The sequence below is a fragment of the Thermobia domestica genome, chromosome 9 (genome assembly GCF_964235325.1).
Source record: "Thermobia domestica chromosome 9, izTheDome1.hap1.1, whole genome shotgun sequence".
Classification (NCBI taxonomy): domain Eukaryota; kingdom Metazoa; phylum Arthropoda; class Insecta; order Zygentoma; family Lepismatidae; genus Thermobia; species Thermobia domestica.
In genome coordinates, this window is record NC_137462.1 from 205,555,803 (window position 1) to 205,580,775 (window position 24,973).

General features: G+C 36.5%; 1 protein-coding gene across 5 annotated transcripts in view; it reads left to right on the forward strand.

The window, feature by feature from the left end:
• LOC145660563 (uncharacterized) overlaps positions 1 to 24,973 on the forward strand; it is a 385,653-nt gene that overhangs the window by 104,317 nt on the left and 256,363 nt on the right. The window lies entirely within an intron of this gene.

Here is a 24,973-nt window from a genome sequence, read left to right on the forward strand (position 1 = left end):
TTTATATACGTGACGAATCACATTAGAAAGAAACTGATCAATTATATAATGACCTCTATAACTATATCTTAAAGTTAGAAATAATATACTTACAAGCAGAGCACATAAACAGGCAGAATCTTTATTAAGCCTATTACTAATATTACATATTAATATTAGCAATAATAATAATGATAACTAAATTCATGGCGCAACAGCCTTTAGAAGGCATGGACTTATGGCACTCATTTCTGTGGGGTAATGTGTTTATAGGTCTGTACGGGCTCGGGCTACTATGATAACCGTAATGGGGTTAGCCATACTGAGAGCTTTATACAGTTCTACCTGAGTTAGAGCGGCAACGCCGGAATCTGGTTACAATGAAGGATTTATGGTAGGGACAAGTAAACCCTTAGATCTTTACTTACTATATATATATATATATATATATATATATATATATATATATATAGATATAGATAGATAGATATATATATATATATATATATATAGATATAGATAGATAGATAGATATCGAGTGTTGCAAAATAAGTGTTACAACTCTTGAGAGGTGACTCCTGCCACTGAGACAAGAAAAAAAGTTCTCTTGAACTTTCGGCTATCGGACATAGTTTCGGATCTACAAAGCGTGGAAAAATGAGTATCGGACGCCAATAGTTCGGAAACTAACCAACATAAAGAGGGCGGGTAAAAAATTCACTGAAGAAGTCATACCTGCTCCATTGAATTTTGCATGTTTCACAATCCTACCATGCACGCGCAAGGGTTCCCCAAAGGAACGTAGGGAGTCCCGGATAATCTTCCAAGTGAAACTTGGTCTAAATGGATATGAATTGATAAGCTTGTACCAGGTAACAATAATTCGTTTGTATTAAGTCGATATCTGGAACAAATATAAAATGGCGGACACCATGCCCGTTGTGTGTGGTTGCATAATCGCCAGGTATGGATGCCGGACAACAGTGATGTTCTGAGTATTAAGTATAGCGAATTTGTACTCAAATGCTCTAGAAAGACATCTGCAATGTCGATAGAGCATAACAGTGAAGCAGGGTGATTCAAATGTGTGGAAACACTTTACGAAAAATCCCCAGAATGCACTCATACTCAGTAAGCGTGAGTTCAAATCGTCGGAAATGTAAGGATTAGCGTCAAGAACATGAAAGCCATTGCCAATTCATCAATAATATTCCCTCAAACTGATGCCATGTGATGTGCACGGTTGCATACCAATAAGGATGCGATAACTGAAGCCAAGTTACTTTACATATATATGATTGTTATTAGTAAGAAGATAAATAAGAAAATAATCAGGCAGTATATTATAAGGAAAGATCATTAATGATCATAACGAAGGATTAGGTATAGAATGCACGATACGTATGATATAGTAATGGGCGTGAATGATGTGGCGAGATGCATACACAGGACAACACGTTGGTGATATTAGTTAGACAAATGAGCTTATCTTTAGCCTAGAGGCTGCTCTATTCAATGATGAAAATGAATGAGTCCCATGTTAGTAAATAATGGTAATCACTGTGCTGGAAATGATGGGTGAATGAGAGGAAGATGTTCATGAATGACGTAATCGGCGATGATAAGTAAAGAGGGATCTAACGGTGGTAGATTATAGGAGCGAAAGTGGAGAATGATAGTAACGGTGAGGTGTTGGGTGAAGATCTGAATAACGCATTGTATCCTGAAGTAAAGGATGTCGGTTTTCGAAACGTCTGGTGATATATGTTAGCCGAAGTTTTCCAAGAAAGTATTGTAAGGTCGGAAAGGTAATTTGGCGGAGTGTGCAATTAAAACAGTTATCGTGGAATATGAAAAGAACACGAGAAGCTGACTTCCAATACGAGGCCGAAACGTGTAAGTAGCCAGTAATGAAATTTAATGCATAAATGATATATTTACTCTTAAAACAATTCTAAGCGATATAGCCCAAGGCTTATCCTATGTCTGGCGTGTTATTTCAAATCATTTTGCTAATATGATAATCTTTGTAAGTCAAACAAAATATCTATTATTATTTTAAACTCTGTTAAACTAACCTTTGTGACACACAGAGTTTGACCCTGGTTTAGCAGATACACAGTAGTGACCAACAGATTCCCTTTTGTTGTATGTATACCTTATGTAAATAAACTATCATCATCATTATATATTTTCTCTCTTTTTCCATTTTGCAATTGTTAAATAAGATTAACAAAAGGTTGTAAGAACTAATAGCGTTATATTAACAAAGGTTCACCAAGTAGTTTATAAAATAATATCGTCCTTATTTGTAATGGAATTGCAGGGGCTTATCGCCCAGCCTTGTTAGGAAGAAGAAGCATATACAGTTTATTGCATTGCAGATAGCATACCCTACAGGGAAATAAAATCATAGGCCACACTCTATCACTGTACTACCAAACCAAACTAGTAATATTCCAAGACAAGAACCATTGTCTTGTTCTAAAAATAACACTAGACTAGTAAGTGATAACACAATACGTGTACAGAAACCAATACATAGTCATTCAGGGTATAGCCAGCAAGTTTTTCTAGAGGGCCTTCATTTTTACAAACTAAAAACAAATCAAAAGTTTCTTTCAAGATTATGAAAGAATTAATAACACATAGATACATATGTATTTCAGAAGTACATATTATTATTATTATTATTATTATTATTATTATTATTATTATTATTGTTATTAATATTTAGTAGTAGTAGTAGTAGTAGTAGTATAGTAGTAGTAGTAGAAGTAGTATATTTCATATATGCTACATTTCTGAGACTTGAGTCTTGATAGTACGTGAAGTTTAAATCAAAGGTTATGTTACGGACGGCAAATGATGGCTTAACACCAAAAACATATTCTGGCCGGGACCGGAGGTTAGTCTGTTTTATGTTTATTAAACGTGTTTAATAATTACAGCAAATGAAATATGTTTATAATAGAATGTGAAAGAATACAGTTTTAAAAGAATTAAACTACGTCAACATGTTAAAATAATTAAAAGAACCTAATTAATCAGCCACTTTGTACTCTCGTTTGCTTAACTGGATGAACCGAGGCCTAAAGGAAAAAGAGTTTTCTGCCCAAATCTCATAAGCAGTGGGATATTTTAATATTATAGAAACTGACCCTCCTTTCGCTTAGAAGTGTAATTTTCAAGACGCTGAAACATATAGTATTTTATTACTTTTAGTTAAAAGTTCAAATGCCGAGTTTCACGCATCTAGCTTAAACAAATCCTTCCTTAATTTATTTACATATTTTCTGAGTAAGTAATGGGGAAATCGAACATAAAAAAATGTGCTCCCTTTGCTCTTTCCCTTTTATGTGTTCAATTTTTAATTTTCAATTTTCAGTTTTTTTTTAATAGGAAAGCTTATATGCCAAGTTTTATTTTACTAGCTTTAGAAACTTGCGAGATACACTACCCTTTAAAAAAATCTTACCCCACCCTTTTTACGATACTTATTTCCAAAAATTCTTTCTTATGTACTGCTTTTATAAGAAAATTATATTTTATAACTAAAATTTATCGACTCTACTTGTAGTAGTTTGCCCAAAAATCACTCATCTTTACTCTTTTATATAAGAGTACAGAAGATAAATACAGTCAAACAAATGGACTTCCATGAACAGTTTCCGATTTCTTATAACTAACTTATTCGTACATTTCCCACAAGCTGTGGTTTTAAATTTACGCTCTGTCAAGGTCCAGGTTTCAAAAAGGAAGTAACTGGAAATACAATAATATTATGTATTTATGTACATGTGTAATATGTATAAATTTATTGTCTTATTGAAGCTTTCGTAATCTGAAAATAAACTTTTGATTTGCTTTTAATATATAAAAATCAAGCTCCCCTAGAAAAAATTGCAGGCTACACGCCTAAATGACTATGTAGTAATTTCTGCAAAAATGGCACAGGACCTAAAATTTAGGTCTAGTGCCTATATTTTTAGGACTTGTGCCGTTTAGAACTTATGAATGTCACCCAATGTATTGCATAATAAATGTTCTTTGTTCAATTTTAAATCTACTGCGTTCTTTATGTATACCGTTGGTATTTAATGTTCACTCGTGAAATGTCTAGTGAGCTTTTGTCTTAATTAAGTAAACTTTGGTGGATTTTTGTCTTACTCTTAATAAAATTCGCTCCACACAGTATATATTGAAATTCTGAATGTTTTCTTGCTTTCAGAAGTCTGGTAAAATATGCTTTTTAAACATTTTTTCAATTTTTTATTTATTTATTTTTGTTTTAGGAATTTGTCTTGGGATTCTCGTATCTCCATTCGAAAGAAACGAATTTCTTAACTAATTATGTAATTAATTGTTAGAATGAAATAAGTTGTATTATGTAATTCACGTATAAGTGCAGAACAGATAGTGATAATAATAATCTTAGTAGTACAAATATAGCTGTTATTGTTGGAATTAGCTACGTTCGTGACATTATTGCCAACTAGTTGCTGCATCGTCGCAATTTCGTGGGGTGGTGGCGAATTTCATAACTAAAGCAAGTGAATGAAAAAGGCACAAGACCTAAACGGCACAAGTCCTAAAAGGCAGAAGTCCTAAACGCCAGAAGTCCTAAAAATCATATCGCGGCACAAGTCCTAAACGGCAGAAATCCTAAAAATCATACCGTGCCACAAGTTCTAAACTGCAGAAGTACTAAAATTCAGGTCTAGTGCCTATATTTTTAGGAGTTCTGCCGTTTAGGACTTCTGGATGACACCCGACACATCATGCTGCCTCAGTGATGGTTTGGTGGGGAGTGAGCTACTCAAGCACAACCCAGCTGTATTTTTGCGAACAAGGTGTTAAAACATCTGCCAAGGTATACCAGGACACAGTGCTAACACCTATAGTGTAACCACTATCTGTTACCATGTTCCCTGGAGAAAGGTGGACCTTCCAACAGGATTCCGCTCCAGGCCACACAGCGAAACCAACTTAGGACTGGCTGGCGCGGAACGTCCCTCACTTCATTTCTACCACTGATTGGCCTTCTAGCAGCCCGGATCTTAACCCGTTGGACTACAAACTTTGGGCAGTACTTCAGGCAAAGGTCTGCCATAAACGGCATCCATCTGTCGACAGTCAGAAACAATCTTGGCCCGAGCAGTGAACAATTTTCCCATGGACAGTTTTGGGTAAGTTACATGTAAAAATGTAACGCGTTACAAGTTACTTTACTTTTTCCTAAAATGTAACGTGTTACTTGCCCCCAAAAAGTAACTGTTACTTTACTTCGAAAGTAACGCGTTACTTTTAGGTCTGAAACTTAGAATATGTGAACAAATGTTATCACTTCAATTTTCCGTACTACTATTACTATCGCTTTTATTATTATTATTATTATTATTATTATTATTATTATTATTATTATTATTATTATTATTATTATTATTATTATTATTATCATCATTATTGCCCTTTCTGAATTGCTTTATGTAAATGCAAGGACACATTTTTACTTGACAGCTATAAGTTATGAATATTTTCATATAAGGTAACATTGGCTAAAATGCCATACTGCGTTACTCGTAGGGATGGGCTAGGGTAACCAGACGTACTGATTTTCGCAGTACAGTACTGTTTTTCAAAGAGCTGTCCTGCGTGTTGCGAAGATGTCTAGGAAATCGAGAAATATCCTTCTTCTTTAAAATGTCCTGCGAAATGTCCAGAGTTAATTTATTTGCAATATCTTAATGTTTCATTCTTTATTCACAATATTTTGAATCAAACACACTCTTTTCCTGAATGATGAACCGCTGTGTTTTTTAACACTCCTCAGAAGACTAGGGATGGAGAACAATCAACAAACCATTTTTTACAATACATCGCTTTTACTGAGAAGGCCTTGTTGAGATATCGGTAAAGTAGGAAAGGTTTCTTATTGAACTTATGACAGTGATGCTAACCAAGTTAAATAGAAGTTCCTTTGTGCCGGTCTAAATTTTCTTTCATTTCTTAAAATAATACCACGCTTCGAAATTTATTATTATTATTATTATTATTATTATTATTATTATTATTTAGCCCAACACGAACTTTGACTGTACGTTCATAAAATAAACCAATTTGTTATTCATCAAAGCATTTGGAGTTGTGTTTAATTCCTTTAATAATTTTGTTCAGTGCTTCTTCTTAACAAAAATGTTCATTAACTTAAGGTTAACATTAATTGAAATAATGATATGCGTATTGCCGACGCAGTAAGATATCATATACAGTACTATTATACTTGTGTCCTACTTTTCGATTGTTAGAATGTGGTCATCCTACGATGGGCACGAGTGAGTACGAGCGAGTATTCTTTGAAACTCGATTCGACTAAAAACAGACATCTTTGAACGCGATTCGAAAAATTTCCTCCAACTCGACTCGAATTCGGGTCGAGTCGAACCAAATCTGGTTTGTAGTTTCGAGTATTCTCTTCAAGTATCTTGCATAGACAATATAGGTTATCAATGATACTAGTACTACTACTAGTACAACTTTTATTATTATTATTAATAATAATAAATAATAATTATAATTATAATTATAACAACACTGTGTTTAAACATGAAAGAAACGCGGTCTGTGTTTGAATACTAAAAAACTAGTTGATTGCTAACCTCGGTAGTCGTGAATTCTAGGAGTCAAGGATATTGTTCACGAGCTTGTGAATTTGGGTTGAGGGTTTAGGTTGAGTATTCGGGCTCGAGCCAAACATTGTTAAAAGTTATAGGGCACTGGCCAAATATCTTCAAAACTGTTCGGCCCGGGTTTACAATTGTAAACAACTTGAGCAGCTGGGCTCACAGCTCACTCACTATGGACCCGAACCGAGAAGTGAGCCGAGCCAACAGCTCACCGAACCGTGTTAGCAAGAGCCTTCGGCCCAGATGAGCCGAACCGAGCAGATGGTTCATCCAACCAAGCCAGCTCGAGCCGATGGTTCACCCCGAGCGAGCCGGCTCGAGCCATCGGCTCAGTTATTACTTCCCAACTGAGCTTCTTATTAAAAAAGTCTCTTGTGGTCTCGATATCGAGACGAGAAGACATGCGAGCATGTTTCCTCTAGTGAGCAACATTAAAAGTATTCCATATTACTACTTAGCTTACATTTCTCATGGCTTTCGCTTTCTAGTGGAATCAGGCCATGATTTCAAAACGAGTTAAAACGTAATAATAATGATAATAATAATAATAATAATAATAATAATAATAATAATAATAATAATAATAATAATAATAATAATAATAATAATAATAATAATAATCATAATCATAATCATAATAATAAATATAAGTATTCCATACATATAGAAATGCTTTTGACCAAGCACACAAGAAATTATATTTTGTCCATTTAGCACTATCATTCTTTTGTCACTCACAATTATTAATATTCATATAGTAAATATCTTATAATTCTTATATTTTAAAATCAATTGACAGGTCTCTGATTGCTTTTATGAGAAATAAATATTTGGTTTTATAGATACTACGCAGTGGGGATGATCGTGCGTTGTTTCGGTCCTATGCCGTTTCGGTCCTGCGCCGTGTCGATCCTGTGCCGTGTCGATCCTGTGCCGTTTCGTTCCTATGCCGTGTCGATCCTGTGCCGTTTCGGTCCTATGCCGTGTCGATCCTGTGCCGTGTCGATCCTATGCCGTGTCGGCTCTATGCCGTTTCGATCGTACGTATTCTATGCATATAACTTGCACAGGCATAGAATCGACAGGAGTTTATAATTTGTAAGAGCAAAGATTAAACAGATAATAAAAATATTATTTTTTTAGGCACATGATTAAAAGTTAAATTATTTCAGAGCAGCGGCGTGAGAGCAAAACGGCACAGGATCGACACGGCATAGGATCGACACGGCATAGGACCGAAACGGCACAGGATCGACACGGCACAGGACCGAAACAGGTTTCTGAGCTGAATTGTCGGTCGTATGCCGTGTCGATCCTGTGCCGCATCCCCGGTGCAGGCTAGGATGGGACAACACATCCTAACATAGTTGCCAGAACGCTCTGCACTATTGAGCCTTAATATATCAAAAATAATCCCTAAGTTTTACTAGAAAAACACGGTATGATAGCAAGTAACTTATGAGAGACTTAAGAAGTCACTCAAATATATCCAAACGTTGGAAACAAATGAAAATGAAATGAAATCTCTAAGTTTTACGTCCCACGGTTATGCCGGTTAGGCTAAAGGAGACGGTGATGATGAGAGATGAGTGAAACGGTGGAATGAAGAAAGTGGGAGGAAACGGGAGAACCCCGAGAAAACCCACGAGCACGGTGTTTGTCCACCACAAAGTCCACACGGCGCGAGCTGGGAACGAACCAGGGACCCCAAGCATCGGAGGTGAACGCTCTACCACTGAGCCACCGCGCCCTCTAACATAGGAAACAATAAATATACAAAATAGAAAGGATTATTGTAGAAAATCTGAAAATCGAAGTTAATGTGGATGCAGCTGCACACACTGCACCCACTGTGGCGCCGCCTATGCTTGAGCTAACCACTGGAGATTTTAGTTGCCATCTTTAATTTTCCATGTTGTAAATTATTATTATTATTATTATTATTATTATTATTATTATTATTATTATTATTATTATTATTATTATTATTATTATTATTATTATTATTATTATTATTATTTTCTTCTAAAGAAAAGTTTTCCAGTTTTATCTGTCACTGGTTGTGTTTCGGTCTCAAAATAATCCTATTGGTACGTTAGCACAGACCCTATGACCACTGCGCCACGCAGGCTGCCTAATGGATATACAATATAATTTTAGAAAGAAAGAAAAAAAATAGCTTCAAGCATGTCATGTTTTCATGCGAAAGTTGACCCAAAACAGAAAAATCACCTAATCACTTCATACCAATCAAACATCATGTATATCTGTATCTTCAGTTAAAAATCACGTACTCGAGAACCTGAGGCTTCAAATTGACAGATGGGTTTGATAATACAGATATAGTAAGTAAATAGGTAGTTTGTCAAGGGAAGTAATGAGGAAATAAAACGAATTTCTGAGTACGTGTATATAGGAAATAACATTGTTTTTCCTTGTCCTATTTGTAGAAACGTAAAAACATTTCACTGTATAGCAATAGAATGATTACACCTTATAAATGGTTTTCTGTCAATAATTTAATGTGATTATTATTATTATTATTATTATTATTATTATTATTATTATTATTATTATTATTATTATTATTATTATTATTATTATTATTATTATTATTATTATTAACGTATAAAGATGATATAAATATATAAACTGATAAATATATAAATATATCCTTGGCCAATGATAACACTTTCAATAACACGTCAAGTATTATGGGAATATATACTAATTGCATACAACATCAAGTGTTTTGTTATGGCAATAACAAGAACACAACACAGTACACAATACAATACAGAGTATACAATACGATTTGTGTATTTTAATAACAAAACTATCATTAACACTTGTTTGTTTTCACATTTGTATTATGTATTTTTTGTAATCTTACGTTTGCAACTGAGAGGTGCACCTGAACCTCATGGGAAAGAACCAGGAAAGAAAGTTAATTCCAAAATAGCTGAACCTACGCTCTCTACACAGCGCATCATTCACATAGGCCTCAAACCAGGGGTAAAAGTGAGGGGAACGCGGGAGGACGCCGTCCCCCACCTCGAAAAACTATGTACGGTGTCCCCCCAATTCCTAAAAAATTACAACGGGCAAAGGTAAGCAGGGAGAATGGTGTGGCGTCATTCTGCTACCTACCGTCCCACGACCTTTTTTACCCCTGCCTCAAACACCATGAAAGATATGTATTTGTGGGATCATTGTGGATAAAAATCCATGTAATCTTCAGCTTTCTATGTGCATCTTAAAGGGGGTTGCCACGTCAGAAGAACTTGTAGCTGTCATAAAAAAAAAAAAATCTTGAAACCCAATCTTTCTAATTACTGTGTACATATTACAATTTCTTGAAAGCAAGAAAGCAAGCACTGCATTCTAGCGGACAAACAGTGAACCTCCTCATTAAAAACATGTATTTTGGCGCACTCCCCCTCCCTGTCCAAAAGAATCCGTTGTTTCGGAAGTGGCGAAACTGTTTTTTCCTTTATGTCAGCGGGAGGGCGATAGCAGATAGCAAGCAAGACGTCCCAGAAAGTTTCACACTGTTCAACTCCTTGCAAGATGGAAAAAATGTTTTATGACGTTTTCAAGACTATGTGTACATGGTTAAATATGGTAGGGTTTCAAGATTTTTTTTTTTTTTTTTAATGATAGCTACAAGCTCTAACGTGGCAACCCCCTTTTAGTGGTACAAGATTCATATAACGTGGCAATGTGGCCTAGTGAACGAAAATGCATTTATAATCCTTGTATTATTCCAGACAATCCAGATCACTGGGATACAATAATGTCAATTCAGAACATCTTTTCAGCCTTTCTTCACTTCCATCTGGTTCTGTTGGACAAAATCGGCACCAGAACAAAGGAATACAAATCTATTATTTAGGTCTCGAATCTGGGAAAAGTCACACATTTGTTGTCTTGTTTCATCCAGAACTAAAAAGAGCGCTTATATCGGCTTCTACAATCAAAGGTCCATCATTAGTTCTGCAGGCATGCATCATCGATATATTCCATTCTCTGCATTTTAGTTTTGCTGCGTGTATGTCGTACTCCGGCAGGTTGAGTCTCTAAGGATCAATTGTAGTCACTATGCTCTCCAACTGAGTAACAGCGTGATGGGAAGTAATATCCTTAGATTGCATATATTTTTGGATCTGATCAATATATTGGAGAGATTCAAACCATAAACATACCAAGGCAATAAAACTAAATGAATGGATATTTGAAAGAAAAAGGCCTGCATCTCTTCGGGTACCAAGTGTTCCAGTCCAGGTGTCACGCAGTTCTTCCAATACATCGATAACCTGATCCAGTTGATTAGAATATACAGAAGTTTTATGATTTAGTAATGAAGACTGTAATCATATCCTGATGAAATTTATGTAGGACCACCAGAAAAGTATGCTCTTTTAAACAAAAAATGAAGGATCAATTTCAAGCAATGTAAACATACAACATATGTATAAACAAAGCAAATTGAGAACTTTATTTTTTAAAAAATCTATTAAAAAATAGTTACATTTATGAGATTACAGTTGAAAACAAATTCTCCGTCCTCTATACATACGAATTGTTCAATTTATTAAAGATTATTTTGCTGCTAATTGAGAGAAGGGAGCTTTCTCTTGAACATATTGTTAGCGTATGCGTTTACGGCGTCGGGGACTGGGTTCAATTCCAGACGACCTCATGCGGTTAGGATTACATTAAGCCGCAAGTCCATGTTTTATATAGCCTCGGTGCTGAAAGGAATGCTAAACCGCAACCGGTTGGAAGGGCTTAAGCCCTCACTCCTAAAACGTCCTGGTGATGACACTAGTCAGTGATAGTTTTGAAAGTGACCATACACGTATCTAACAGAGTGGCTATTTGAGAAAGCGTTTTTGATGCGTTACCCCCTGTAGCGAACGCGGCCAAGGTGGTTATTCAGTAATTTTACTTTTGCCAGAGTTGTAAATCATACTGTGAGCCAGTCAGGGTTTTCGGGTCTTTTTGCCAGGTCCAGGTCTAGACTAGCAGAGTTACAATATTCTGCACAAACCATCTTCCTAGCAGTTGTTTCTTGCTACAATCCCCTTGCCTGGCAACACGTCTTTCTTTTTTGTCCTTCCTTTTGAAATCTTTTAAACAGCAGGCGGTCTATTTTTTTTTCCGAAACCACCAAATACGCTCGAGCTAACGTTTTCTCCGCGTTTTTATTGCTTTCGCGTTTGAGATTAGCCACCTACATTTAAAAATATGGTCAGCGTATTCCAAGTGTACGCATGAGCAATAAATACGCTTTGCGATCACCTCAAGCAGCCGGGTACTAAGAGTGCCACATAGGCTTTATGGTAGCTATATGGTTAGCGTACGACTCTACAGCAGGGGAGATCCGGATTCGATTCCCGACAGGAGCTTCTGTGGTTTGAATCTAGCATTAAGCTGTAAGACCGTGTCTCTCAGCTTCGATGTTGAAAGGGACGCTAAAATTTAATCAGTGCCACAGTGCCACAGATCAACAGTGCCACAAAGTGTTCTCTTACAGAATTCAAAGGGTGTGATAACCGCGAAACAACCATGCACATAGTTTTAAAAGACCTGCCAAAATATTATTCTGCAAAGACGATTGTATTACTTTCTCTGATGTCTCCTTTTTCTTTTCTTTTTCTCTCCCCAACACACCTATACTTTTATAATAGCATGAACAAGCTTTCTGTCTCCTTCTCTGACCTTGAGGAAGAAAAATGAACGTACTTCAGCATCGAACTGTGACGCCGTCCATACTAAACGGCTTGTTGCTTCACAGAAGCGAGGCAAGACAGATACACGAATATAAGGACGCTTTCAGATCCGAGTACACATTTAATTGTATTACATCCACAAATCTTGTCAAACATCGAGAGAGCTTCCAAAATAACAGGATTCAAATTAATGAGTATCGAAGAACCTTCAGCGTCCATATAGTTGATTACAAGAGGGAAAAGGGGCGACTTTTGCCAATACCCTATTTCATAAAAGTATTATGGAATAGGGTATCGGCAAAAGTTGCCCTTCCTTTCCTCCAGTCCTATACTATGGTACAGTAGTACGTAGGTATTTTACAGCTTCACTCATCACATAAGCACAACAGTTGAATATGGATTAAACAAACAAAGCGAACTCTTATGAAGCAAGTACAGTAGAACTTCTTGTTATAACGTATAAATATGCAATGATACATGAAAAACAGAAATAATTTCCCCACGACACAAGAGTCGACAGGAGAAATAACTTTTCAAATTAGAGACGAGATGAGAAATTTTAGTGTCCCATAGGCAACACTAGTTCACCCAAGCTTCAGATTTCAAACACTATTTTAGTGTTACATGATTCACATATAAAGACTATAAGTTGATAAATTGATTGTACGAACACAACGAAATACAATTATCAACGTTTAAAGGTGCAGAACACATTACACAATATACTTCAATAATAAATATTGTTATATCATACCCGTCGTAAACTTCTCGTGACACTTTTAGATTAAATTAAGAAGAAAATTAGAGCATACTCTTTGAGCATAAATTTTCAAAATGAGGGAAGAAAATTTTTCGAGAATAGAGACTAAGCGAGAAAGAATTCTTCAAGAATACAGCCGAGACGAGATGAGACGAGAAAATGTTATTTCTCCTCTCGTGGGCAACAATAGATGGAGGCCTATGATAAGAGTAATGATGGTTGTCCACAAGGCAAGAGCTGAGACTGTGTCATCTCGAGAAGGTGTCGGAAAATTGATGTACGGTATGCTTTCAGAAGGTATATCTGTTTTTGAGTTTATGTTGATAATTTAGGTTGAAAAAGAGCTTCATGAATGAGCTTGAAACGTACCAAAATATTAAACAGCTGTTTTAAGGACGAATATTGTTTTTTTTTTTTCTTAAATTATCATATCTTTCTATTGAAAGTGCTCTGTCTTGTCTCAAATCTCGGGGAACACGGTGGTAGAGCGCTTGCTTCTGGCACGTGGGATCCCTGGTCAAGTAAGTTTGTGGTGGACGACATCGTGTTCGTGAGTTTTCTCGGGGTACTTCCTTTTCCTTCCACTTTCTCATTCCACCAATTCTTCCATCATCATTCACTTGTCTTAATCAGCCGTCTCCCGTAACCTATCGGGCATAATCGCGGGACGTTAAACTGAAAGATTCTATTTTATTTATTTTTTCGTCTCGAATCTTATCTCTTCTCGTGTGGAATCACATATTTTTCTTGATATTTTCTAAGTAAATAGTTTTAGAGTGCCAGGGGCAGGGAGCAATCCCGCCAATTGTCGAGGAAGGGGGAGAAGAGGACCGTTGAGAGAGCTCATGAAAAATTATTATTAGTTTTCTTCATTCAATTGTGACTTTATCTTGACAGCGACAAAACAACCATAATTTTCCTAGATTTTAAATTACTCTTTAGTGACAATAATAGTTTAACCTAACGATAACACAGGAACTTAGCGACTTTCCTGGCTACTTTCATAAAAACGAGGTTAACAATAGTGGGGCCTATGAACCCTATGGGCGGCCCTGTCACGAGGGAAGCGACCGTCCACGGAAGGAGGAAAAGGCAAACCTATCTTTTCCTCCTTCCGTGGACGGCAATGGATGGATAACACAAGGCTTCTGAGCAAAACATAGCGTGTTTTTATTAAAATATCTAATCGATATTTTAACAAAAATATTCTACTTTGCTCAGAGGCTTTGTATTTCTATCTGAATAAATAAAGAAAAGATATCATGAACCAGATAGATGCAATAAGGAGTTCGCCTTGTCATAAAAAATTATCTCCACTTAGTATGCCAAAAGTGAACAATGAATCTCTTTGAATACACCCTTTTAAGCAGTGTTTTATCCAGGCATGCTGGGGGGATCTCCCAATTTTTTGAAGTTGTAAGTGTAGCACGTAATGATGAATATGGTCTCCCCCTAGAACTCTGTATCCCCCCTCCCCAAGGAGACTGCATAAAGCACAGACGTTAAAAGTTTCTAGGCTCACAAAGCTGAAAGCTTATATCAGTTCATCTAAGAAACCTCTTGTCTTGAGAACAAACGGTGCTGTGTCAACTCCTGAAAGTGGTAAGATGGAATACAGACAGAAAGAAATGAAAAGAAGAAACCCACAAAGACAGTAAATATACAGCGTGAGAGAAACGTACAATTAAGGGAGAACCTGAAATCAAAATAACGAATGTAGAAATTGTAGCTCCTGGCAGCTAAATTACATGACAAGCCTCCACGCCACTGATTCTTCTTGACTGGTAGGCGAGGCAAACCTTGAATTTATTACTGACACAGTCGCTACTGGAATTTCCATTGTAGAAAGAACATACAGAGACAGTTTAAAAAGAAGCCATGGTTTTAACCCATTAAAGAACATGATTCGGATGCAAAAGAATTTTGATTGAGTGATGATTACTAGCTGTATTTTGTAATTTTCACTACATAAACTTTGTGAAGATAGGAGATGTCATCTTAACACTTTTCTTTCTTTCTTTTTTTATTTTTTAAAAGATAAATTTATTGACTGTCAATATAAATAAAACTTTGATCAGTTATTTTATAATTCTATAGTTCTCAGCAGTGAACGTAATTTCGGGATCCCCTAACTCGATCTTTGGGAATTTTTCTCAAGTTTGGCAAGCAGATAAATAAAATAAAATTCTACATATTTTTCTTTTCTTTCTTTCTTTTTTCTTTTTTTTTGATAGTAATTAAGTGTATAATAGTAAAATGTAAGTGACTGCAACTGGGCTTGTATTTTCTGAAGGATATGCCTTGCATAAAAGTAACATTTAATCGCAATTTAATTTATCACTTGGGAGAGAGAGCGATTGGTGAAATTTTGCCGTTCCTCCTCCCCTCCGAACTATACCGGGTAAAAACACTGATTTGAAGTTATGTACAGACTTTTTTCTCTATACACAATCACAGATTCTAGGTAAATGCTTTCGTACAGTTAGGGCAGTGGCATATACCCACCGAGATATGCTTTAGTTTACTAATTGCATGCAGTAGGATTTTCCACGAGACGATGATCTTCCAATATAAACAGACACTGTCCGAGACGAGACGTCACTTCTAGATACATTTTCCAGACGAAACAGCTTCAACTCTTGTTTCGTGGAGAACCTATCTTTAATCAGCCTAATATTAAAGGGAAAAGTAATATTATAATTTATTATTTTAATTCCTTTTCTTATCATTACCAGATTATTGTATAATGTCTAAATCCTGGAATTATTTGTTACAAAGAGAAATGTTAGAAACAACAGAGTCCCTTGGGAAAACCTACTCTGGGACAGAGTGAGGCATCAACCATATATATGCCCCTCCTGCATGCAATTAGTAAACTAAAGCATATCTAGGTAGGTGTATGCCACTGCCCTAACTGTACGAAAGCATTTTCCTAGAATCTGTGATTGTGTATAGAGAAAAAAGTCTGTACATCACTTCAAATCAGTGTTTTTTTTTTTTTTTTTTTAGTTTTTACCCGGTATAGTTCGGAGGGGAGGAGAAACGCAAGAATTTGACCAGTCACTCTCTCTCTCTCTCTCTCTCCCAACTGATAAATTAAATTGCCATTGTCACTCTTTACAAGGCATATCCACTGGCGTCTGTGGCATGTAAAATTTGGGGGGGGGAGCATCCAAAAAAGTGATTTAAATGCCCAACCTAGCCCAACCTATTTATTAACTTCGATTTTATTTGTTACCTTTGTATTTACCTTCACGACCCCCTAAGAACGAACTCTGATATAATCGTTTCACAACCTGAATAATATATTCTAAATAAATATAATTATTATTATTTATGTTATTCTGCCTTTAGTAAATAAATTAAATTAGAATAAAATATTGCATATTTTGTACTTCAAAATATTGGGGGGACGCGTCCCCCTCGTTCCCCCCCGTCAGAGACGCCTATGGGCATATCATTCAGCAAATACTATCCCAGTTGCAGCCCCTTACATTTTGATCTTGACCCTCCTCTGGATAAAATTTTCTGAAAGCCAAACATTGGTTATCTGGTTATCTCCCGTCACTACTTATTTTTACTGCAATACTTTCAATTCGGCACGTAACATATCACCATATTTTATCTTTATTTTAATGCTCTTAGCACGTGTAGTAAATAAAGGAAAAATCGTGACGGGTCACTATGGCAACGAACAGGAAATGACGCCACATTATTCCAGTCTATTTTCTTTTTCTGATTACAATATTTCCGTTCCCTTGTCTGATTTACAGTGTAAATAATAATTAAAAATCTATACGATAATGATTACTAATGCTGTTCAAACTTAGTTAACATACATAATTATTTCCATTTCGGAGGCACTACATATTACCACTCCGTAGCTTACCAGTAGGAGCTGAATGATACATTCAGTCCTCTTGCTAAAGCCAGAGCACAATCGCTCAATTACTGTCATAATACGCACCATGCGATACTGCACAAGTTCTGCAATTTTTGTTAATTTCATATACATTAGGGCCGTTACTTTTTACAATATTCATTAATGACCTTCCTAATTGTATTAAAACATCACATAAACTACTCTATGCAGACGGGGATCTAAAATTATATAGGAGAATTACAACAGCACAGGACTGTTTCAGTTTGCAGGAGGATCTAGACCAGCGTTTCCCAACCTTTTTCAACTTGCGGCACACCACAGGTATAAATTGAATTCTCGCGGCACACCCATATATATATATATATATATATATATATATATATATATATATATATATATATATATAATTACTATTATTATTTGTATTTTAATGAAATTACTGATCTCCTTCTTACAGAGAAGAAAGCTCGATCACTGATTTTCCCCCGTGCTAATCATTATACTTATTTTTCATTCTAATTTTAAAATAGAAAACAATAGCAATGAAATATAGGACTCTTGTTTTTAAAAATCCACTTTCTCTTTCGAAAACTGTATCTAACCTCTAACTAAAAGGGAAGATCACTAAATAACGAACAAATAAATAAACAAATCTCCTATACTTTTAAAACACAAATGTAGGTAATTTGTATGCATGTTTGCTTTGTTGAATTTATTGAATTATATGTTAAAATTTCAAGTTACGAAATATTCTGCAACAATAAAGAAGTAATAATGGTCATGACAATGATAAATACGTTTTTAAACATTAAAACTGTACAGAAAACTAACTCAGTATGAAACTTAAAATTGTAGATTTATAGTAGAGATTCATAGTAATGTGAAATACAAATATACATTTTCCGCTATGTCTTGCAATTTGGTTCGTATAGAATTAATAATTTGTTTCGATTTTCTCGCGGCACACCAGCGGCCCATTCGCGGCACACCAGTGTGCCGCGGCACACCGGTTGGGAAACGCTGATCTAGACAGAGTAAATGAATGGTGCAAGAGCAACTTGATAAACATAAATTCACATAAATGCAATACCGTGTCCTTCACTAAGAAACGGAATGTTTTTAAATTTCAATATAAGATAGATGGTAAACAATTAAAGGGGGAACAAACTGTCAAAGATTTGGGTGTAATATACGATAACAAACTATCGTTTGAGCATCATATAAATCAAATTATAAATGACGCAAACAGAAATCTTGGATTCATTTTGAGAATGGGAAGGGAATTTAATAAGTCGAATGTTTTACTGAAATTATATTTTTCATTTGTTAGAACAAAATTAGAATATGCGTCTATTATATGGAAACCCCCAAACGAAGAAAGACTCTATTAGAATAGAAAGAGTTCAAAATAAATTTCTGCGGTATCTGGTGTACAAGAGAACAGGCATCTTCCCCATATATGAAAATAGTACTTCTCTTAATGAAAATTTTAACACAATGTCTCTCAATCACAGAAGAGTGTTAAATGACATGATATTCTTGTACAAAATATTAAATGACAAATTAAACAGTAAGGATTTGGTCTTGCCTTTCATCTCAGGGTACCCAATGGAAACATACGTGTGGGCAATGGAAATTTCTTTTATTGTAAGGAATCTCGAACAAATGCAACAAAACAGTCTCCAACGTGGAGGATGGGTGCAGTCTACAACAAAGTGAGTAAATGTAAAAAAGTTCTGAATATACACAGTATGAGTCAGAATAGATTTCGCAAATATATTATAGATATTCTATGTAACTCTGATATGAACACTGTAATTGGGTAGAATAACCTTTTGTGCTCTTCTTCTTAAATAAATAAATAATAAATTAGGTTTTTGTCATTAATTTTTTAGGTTTTAAATCCAGTTATGCTATTCAGTCAGTTCGCACCGGTTCACTACAACCAGTTGTTAAAATATTTCCAGTTCGCAGAACCGTTATACCCAGATATAATACTAAATATTACCCAGTTATACCGAAAAATAATCAATTTTACGCAGTTATACCCAGCAACACTAAATTTTACCCAGTTTTATCCAGGAACAGTAAATTTTACTTTAGCTATCTTTCATTTAGATATTCTTATAGCTACAGGGTTAAACACATGATCTCTCAGAACAGGGTATATACAATCGTTTATTTTTTAATCTCTAATGCTCAGATATCAAGAATGAGAACTGGGATCACATGAGTGTAGTGCTGAGGGTTATTTATATACATACATACCATTATCAACAATTGTTGATCTATTGCTGGATTAAAGCTTTTCCAATACTTTTTGACAATCATCTATCTTGGAGAATTCGTTTCCAAGATGTTCGCAGTGCTACCTAATTTCGTCACACCACCTTGTATTAGGATGGTGTGTAGGTCTCTACTTGGCACTCCTGGTATGTTAAAGTTTGCTTTTGTCTATCATCGTTTGTATCTTTGTTTTCCAAGAGAGTTATGTATCTAACTATCTACCTATGCGGGTGCACTGAAATTGCGCAAACTTCCACTCCCTTATCTATTGACACAAGGCAACAAAATTGGAAATTGCGCAAAAGATGTTGTGAAACGTTGCCATCATTAGGTACACCATAAGTATTTCGACTAATAAAAACAGTCACCAAAACGCAAGTTCTTTTAGTATGACAATAGTATTTTCAATTATCGCTATTATATGCGTGCACGCGCGTCGTTAGAGAGGGAGACGGAGAAACATGTTCCAGTCAATAAGTTTTTGTATCATGTCTATATATAAAAGTTCCCTTTAAATATCGTGGACAGGCGTTCGATCAATCAGAGATAAGGATTTGTTGATATTTTCTAATTTTGGCCAATCACAAACAAGCATCTGTTTATATATTTCTGGTGTGTCTACCACGTTCCCTAGTAACTGCCCTTTCACCTTTCTATAAATGATCCTTATATTTGCATTTGCATCTTAATTACTATTCTTAGGTGCTGTGAGGAAGTTATGTTATATATTATCACCCTACAAATTGTTACAAAAATGAGTAGTCAGTGTGCTGATCGCGTATATAATAAGAAGAGTGTAACAAGCCAATGAGAACGAAAATCACCAATGAGCCAATCAGGATCTAGAATTAATAGCAAATTTTAGTGAGGAGGGTACTATAAACAAGAAGCAATAAACTGGAGAAACATCAGTGAAACTTCCAGGATGAAGTTTATATTGACGAAAACAAAAAAGATGTACCTTGTGTATTAAAGGGAAGCATTAAGTTTCACTTCTTTCACCAAGGACAAATTTCATAAATACTGTTGTTGGCAATGTCACGCCGCGGTGGAAATTTGCTCAATTTCAGCATTTTCTGCTCCTCGTTAATAAGTTATAGGTTACAGAGATTATCAACGATCTAATCCTTAGAAAAATTTGCACAATGTCGTTGCACCGTACCTATGCATCTCTCTCTCTCTCTCTCTCTCTCTCTCTCTCTCTCTCTCTCTCTCTCTCTATATATATATATATATATATATATATATATATATATATATATATATATATATATATATATATATATATATATATATATATAACCGGTTGTTAAAAATCAAAATATCACCACTGTTTAAATCGGTGTATTTTTTCCTGTTCTGTTTTTCCCCTTTTCCCTTGCTTTCCTCTCGGAGAAGTAACGTTTAAGGACAAAGGTAAATAAATAAATGTAATATATATAATAAAAGTCTTGTATTTCGTTCTGCATGATTAATTTACCTTTTACTTGTGGCTACATAAAGTAGACTGTGAATTTTCTCCTGTATCCCAGGGAAGGAAAGTGTTTTGAAGAGTGTGTGGTTTTTACACTACGATATATGATGTGGATTTCTTGCCCGGTCATAACTGGTTCAAATACTTTCTATCTTTCAATATATATATATCTTGTTAGTTCTGTAGTTTTTTCAACGTTGTTTGTAAACACCCAACTTATTTATTATTTTCTTCCTCTTTTTTTTAATGAATACTTTCAGTTACAGGCTGAATTTCTCTCCTAAATCTTAGAGAGGTCAAAACGTGGAACTCTTATTCCATAGTATTCTATAAAATGAAGTAATTTTCTCACTTTAAAATGACTTGTCCAATTACATAAAGGTAACCAAGAAAGTTCTGCCGCTGTTGTGGAGGTCTGTGTTCAATTGGCCCTCACACCATGAGTTGAATGTGAATGGAGATAAATGGAGGGCAGTTGTTGGTGTGGGTATATCCAACATACTACCTGGACCTGGTTGTGACAGTTCAGTTACACCGTGAACTTGCTTAAGGACAGAGTGAACATGGGACCTCCACAGAGCGTCATAAGAGCGTGTATGCTGTACGAGTTCAAACTGGGGTCAAATGCCGCTGCAGCGGGGCGGAAGTTAATCCAGGCCTTGGTGAATGTGTTGTGACTTCGCGGACAGTGCAGCGGTGGTTTAACAACTTTAAGGACGGTGACAAAACACTCGAAGACGCACCACGTGTCACGACCAACACATGTACAAAATGAAGATCTTCAGGCAGCAATTGAGGTTACCAGTGGCCAAACATGTGAGGAACTGGGACTACAATTCAGTGTGAGTGGGGAAGCCATTCGGAAGCACCTCCATCAACTTGGGAAGCACTACAAGTAGGTAAATGGGTCCAACATGATTTGACTCCGGGCCAGAAGGCAATGCGAGCAGACACCTCTGTTTCTTTGCTGTCTCGTTTGAGGAAGGAGCCATTTCTGGACAGGGTGCTGACATGTGATGAGAAGTGGGTCTTGTGCGAAGGTCCACGACGCCGTTATCATTGGTCAGTATCCCATGAACCGGTTCCAAAACAGCCCAAACCAGCACTGCACCAGAAGATGATCCTCCTGTGTGTTTGGTGGACTGCTCGGGGCATCGTGTATCGGGAACTGCTACCAGCTGGCCAGAGCATCAATGCAACTGTGTACTTTCAACAGTTGAACCATGTTCAAGAAAAACTCAAAACTCTGGAGCCAGCACTTCTTAATCACAAAAGGGTCTTCCTGTTACAAGACAACGCTAAGCCGCACGTCGTTAAGACGACCCGGGATACCATTCTACGCCTTAGATGGGAAATACTATTGCATTCCCCAATACTCTCCGGACATTGCATCGTCCGATTATCACAAATTCCATTCCTGGGACAATCACCTTAGAGGACGCCAGTTCAAATCCTAGTAGAGGCGCAAAATGCACTTGATACTTTCTTCGGTTCACGGCCCACCACGTTCTACCGCGATGGAATCCGTGGCCTTCCAGAGCATTCGCAGAAGGTTTTCAATGCTGATGGGGACTATTTTTGATCTTCCAGGTACGTCTTAGGTGACATATCGATGTTCGAAAGTGGTGGGCGAAAAACCAACAGAACCTTCTTGGTTACCTTTATATATATTTATTACTAGTATATCGAAATATTAGTTGATACGATCGTATGTTTCACTGATTAGCTTACCAAATCGGGAAGTTTCACACTGCAGAAGCAAATGCTTGCCAATTTGCCTTGTCACAAGCCAACACGATCCAACGATGATTGTTATAAGAACTCAATTTCTTAAATTTCAGCTTTATATTATTTTTCCTTGTTCTTCTGGACCATCCAAAGGTTTGTTTTATACAGATTTCCCAACTAGAGCTATCCAGATACGCATTTATCATGCGAGTGACGAATTTTTTTCCAACTTATATATCGATCCATACCTATTGTGAGTTGCCGTTCTATTGTTTATTTCTTATCTCGTTTCTAATCCTAGATTTCATTAAAAAAAGAAAAAAGAAATCAATGTCAAATACAGTGTACAACATAGTCCGGAAAGTAAGTTCCGAACGTGCCCCAAGGTGGTATAAGTGGTCAGAGTGGGATGCGCTTGCGCAGGAGGAAGGAGGAACAAGTAGCGCGATTGTGTCATCAAGGGAGTAAACCCGCAAACCAGCATAGAAGTCAGAAAAAATTCAGCAACAGGGGATAGACTTCACAAATGTCAAAAGAATCTACTAACAGAGCGGCCCCTCCCACTCATTAGACTTTTCTACTTCAATACAACACAGATTAACACACTCATCTCCAGCGCAATTGCCATACAAAACAACATCCGCAAAATAGAAGCATCCAGAATGCACGCAAGACAACAGCTGTGCTGGAATTGTTACCAGTTTAACAGCTCAAAGTGTGCAACAGCTCGGCAAGAAAGATGCAACAAACCAGCAAACCCCACGTTTTGTGCTACTTGCAAGAGACAAAACTTCTCACAGTACATGCCCACAACAACCAAGACAAACTTTAGAAGCCCCAACATGATACAAACGAAAAAACAAACTACAGCTTTGCAGAGCTATCCCTTTCAGCACCACGATTAAGGTACAGAAGACAATCAACCAGTTAGGATAGAAGAGCACCTAACCACAGAAGAAGCTGCGAACCCCAATACACAGCTCGAAGAAATTAGCGAAAAAGCACTGGAACAAGCCACCATTGAATTGATAAAATGGGTGGCATCCATCCTCACAATAACCACAGTACCAAATAAACAATCAGTATTACAAAAAGCAATCCAACCAGCATCCCAACAAATTATGAAGTCCAGCCTTATCACACCAAGGAGGAAATGAATTTGTCACACAAGAACACAAAAGTCAAACACAGTGAGATCCATAAAATAATACAGGAAGATAACACATGGAACATAACATACATACACACAAAGACCAAATAATTTCACTGAACCCATGCTAGTCCCTCCTTGCAAAACAAACAGCACAAAACATACACATACAAGAGAGATGAGACCGTATCTTTTTAAAACAATACACAGAGCAAGACTCAAACCCACTAAGAAAAACAGTTAGGCCCTCCCAACCCAAACTAAAGGCTCCCCACAAACAAATCAACATCAAACAAGACTGCAAACGAGAATATCTGCCGTTTCAAACAAAAGATAGGAAGCCAAAGAAAAAATGAATCCAACTATACGCTGGGTAAAGCAGCACAATCACTGGACTCCAGTCACTCCATAGCTAACAAATCGACGTTGCTGTTCCTCTCTCTTGTGTGGAGTCAGTTTGTGAGAAACTGTTGTATGGTAAACATGTCTGCACGTAAACATGTCCAGCCAAGTGCAAGGTACTCGCGAATGCAGTTTTGTAAGTTGTGTGCACGATGTGTTCCAACGTAACTGACAGTGAAGTACAAGAAGAAGCGTCTAGCGTCTGCTTGGACCTTCCTGCTGTGTTACCACCAGAAAGATGACCAGTTCCTTGATCACATCATCACAGGGGACGAAACATGACGCCAGAAATCAAGTAATAGTCGATGCACTGGCTGCATAAAGGGTTTCTGAAACGATTTCTGGCCGGAAAACGTTTCAATAGTTCAGTTACGTTTCCGATGACTGTCACATTCTGGTTCCAGTCCTTGGCGGCGGATTTATTTGGCACAAGTATACAAAAGTTTGTGTTTCGTTACGACAAGTGCCTCAAAAAGGATGGCGCTATGTTCAAAAGTAGGTTAAATCCACAGTAGTAAAACAACAATTTCGAATGTTCATCTTATATTTTACAGTACTTGTTGGAACTTGTTTCCTTGACATGCCTCGCGTACAAAAGTACAAAACTTATTCAATCTTCCCCAAACTTGTCACGGAAATAGACTTTGACGTGCTTAGTGAAATATTTTCGTGTTCATTTATCTGAGGTGGCCATCAAATTTGGAGTTTAGACTTCTCAAAAATGTCAAAATTCTAAAATTTCTTTAAATTCTTAGATTCTCAGGCAGGTGCTTTAGCGTTCAATTTTCGTAGCGCAAGTCCAGCAGTAGTCGAATTTTTATATTTTCTAAGGAATGTCGTCGCTTTAATTTCTTTCGATCAGGGGTGCCCACAAGGGGGGGCTATGACGC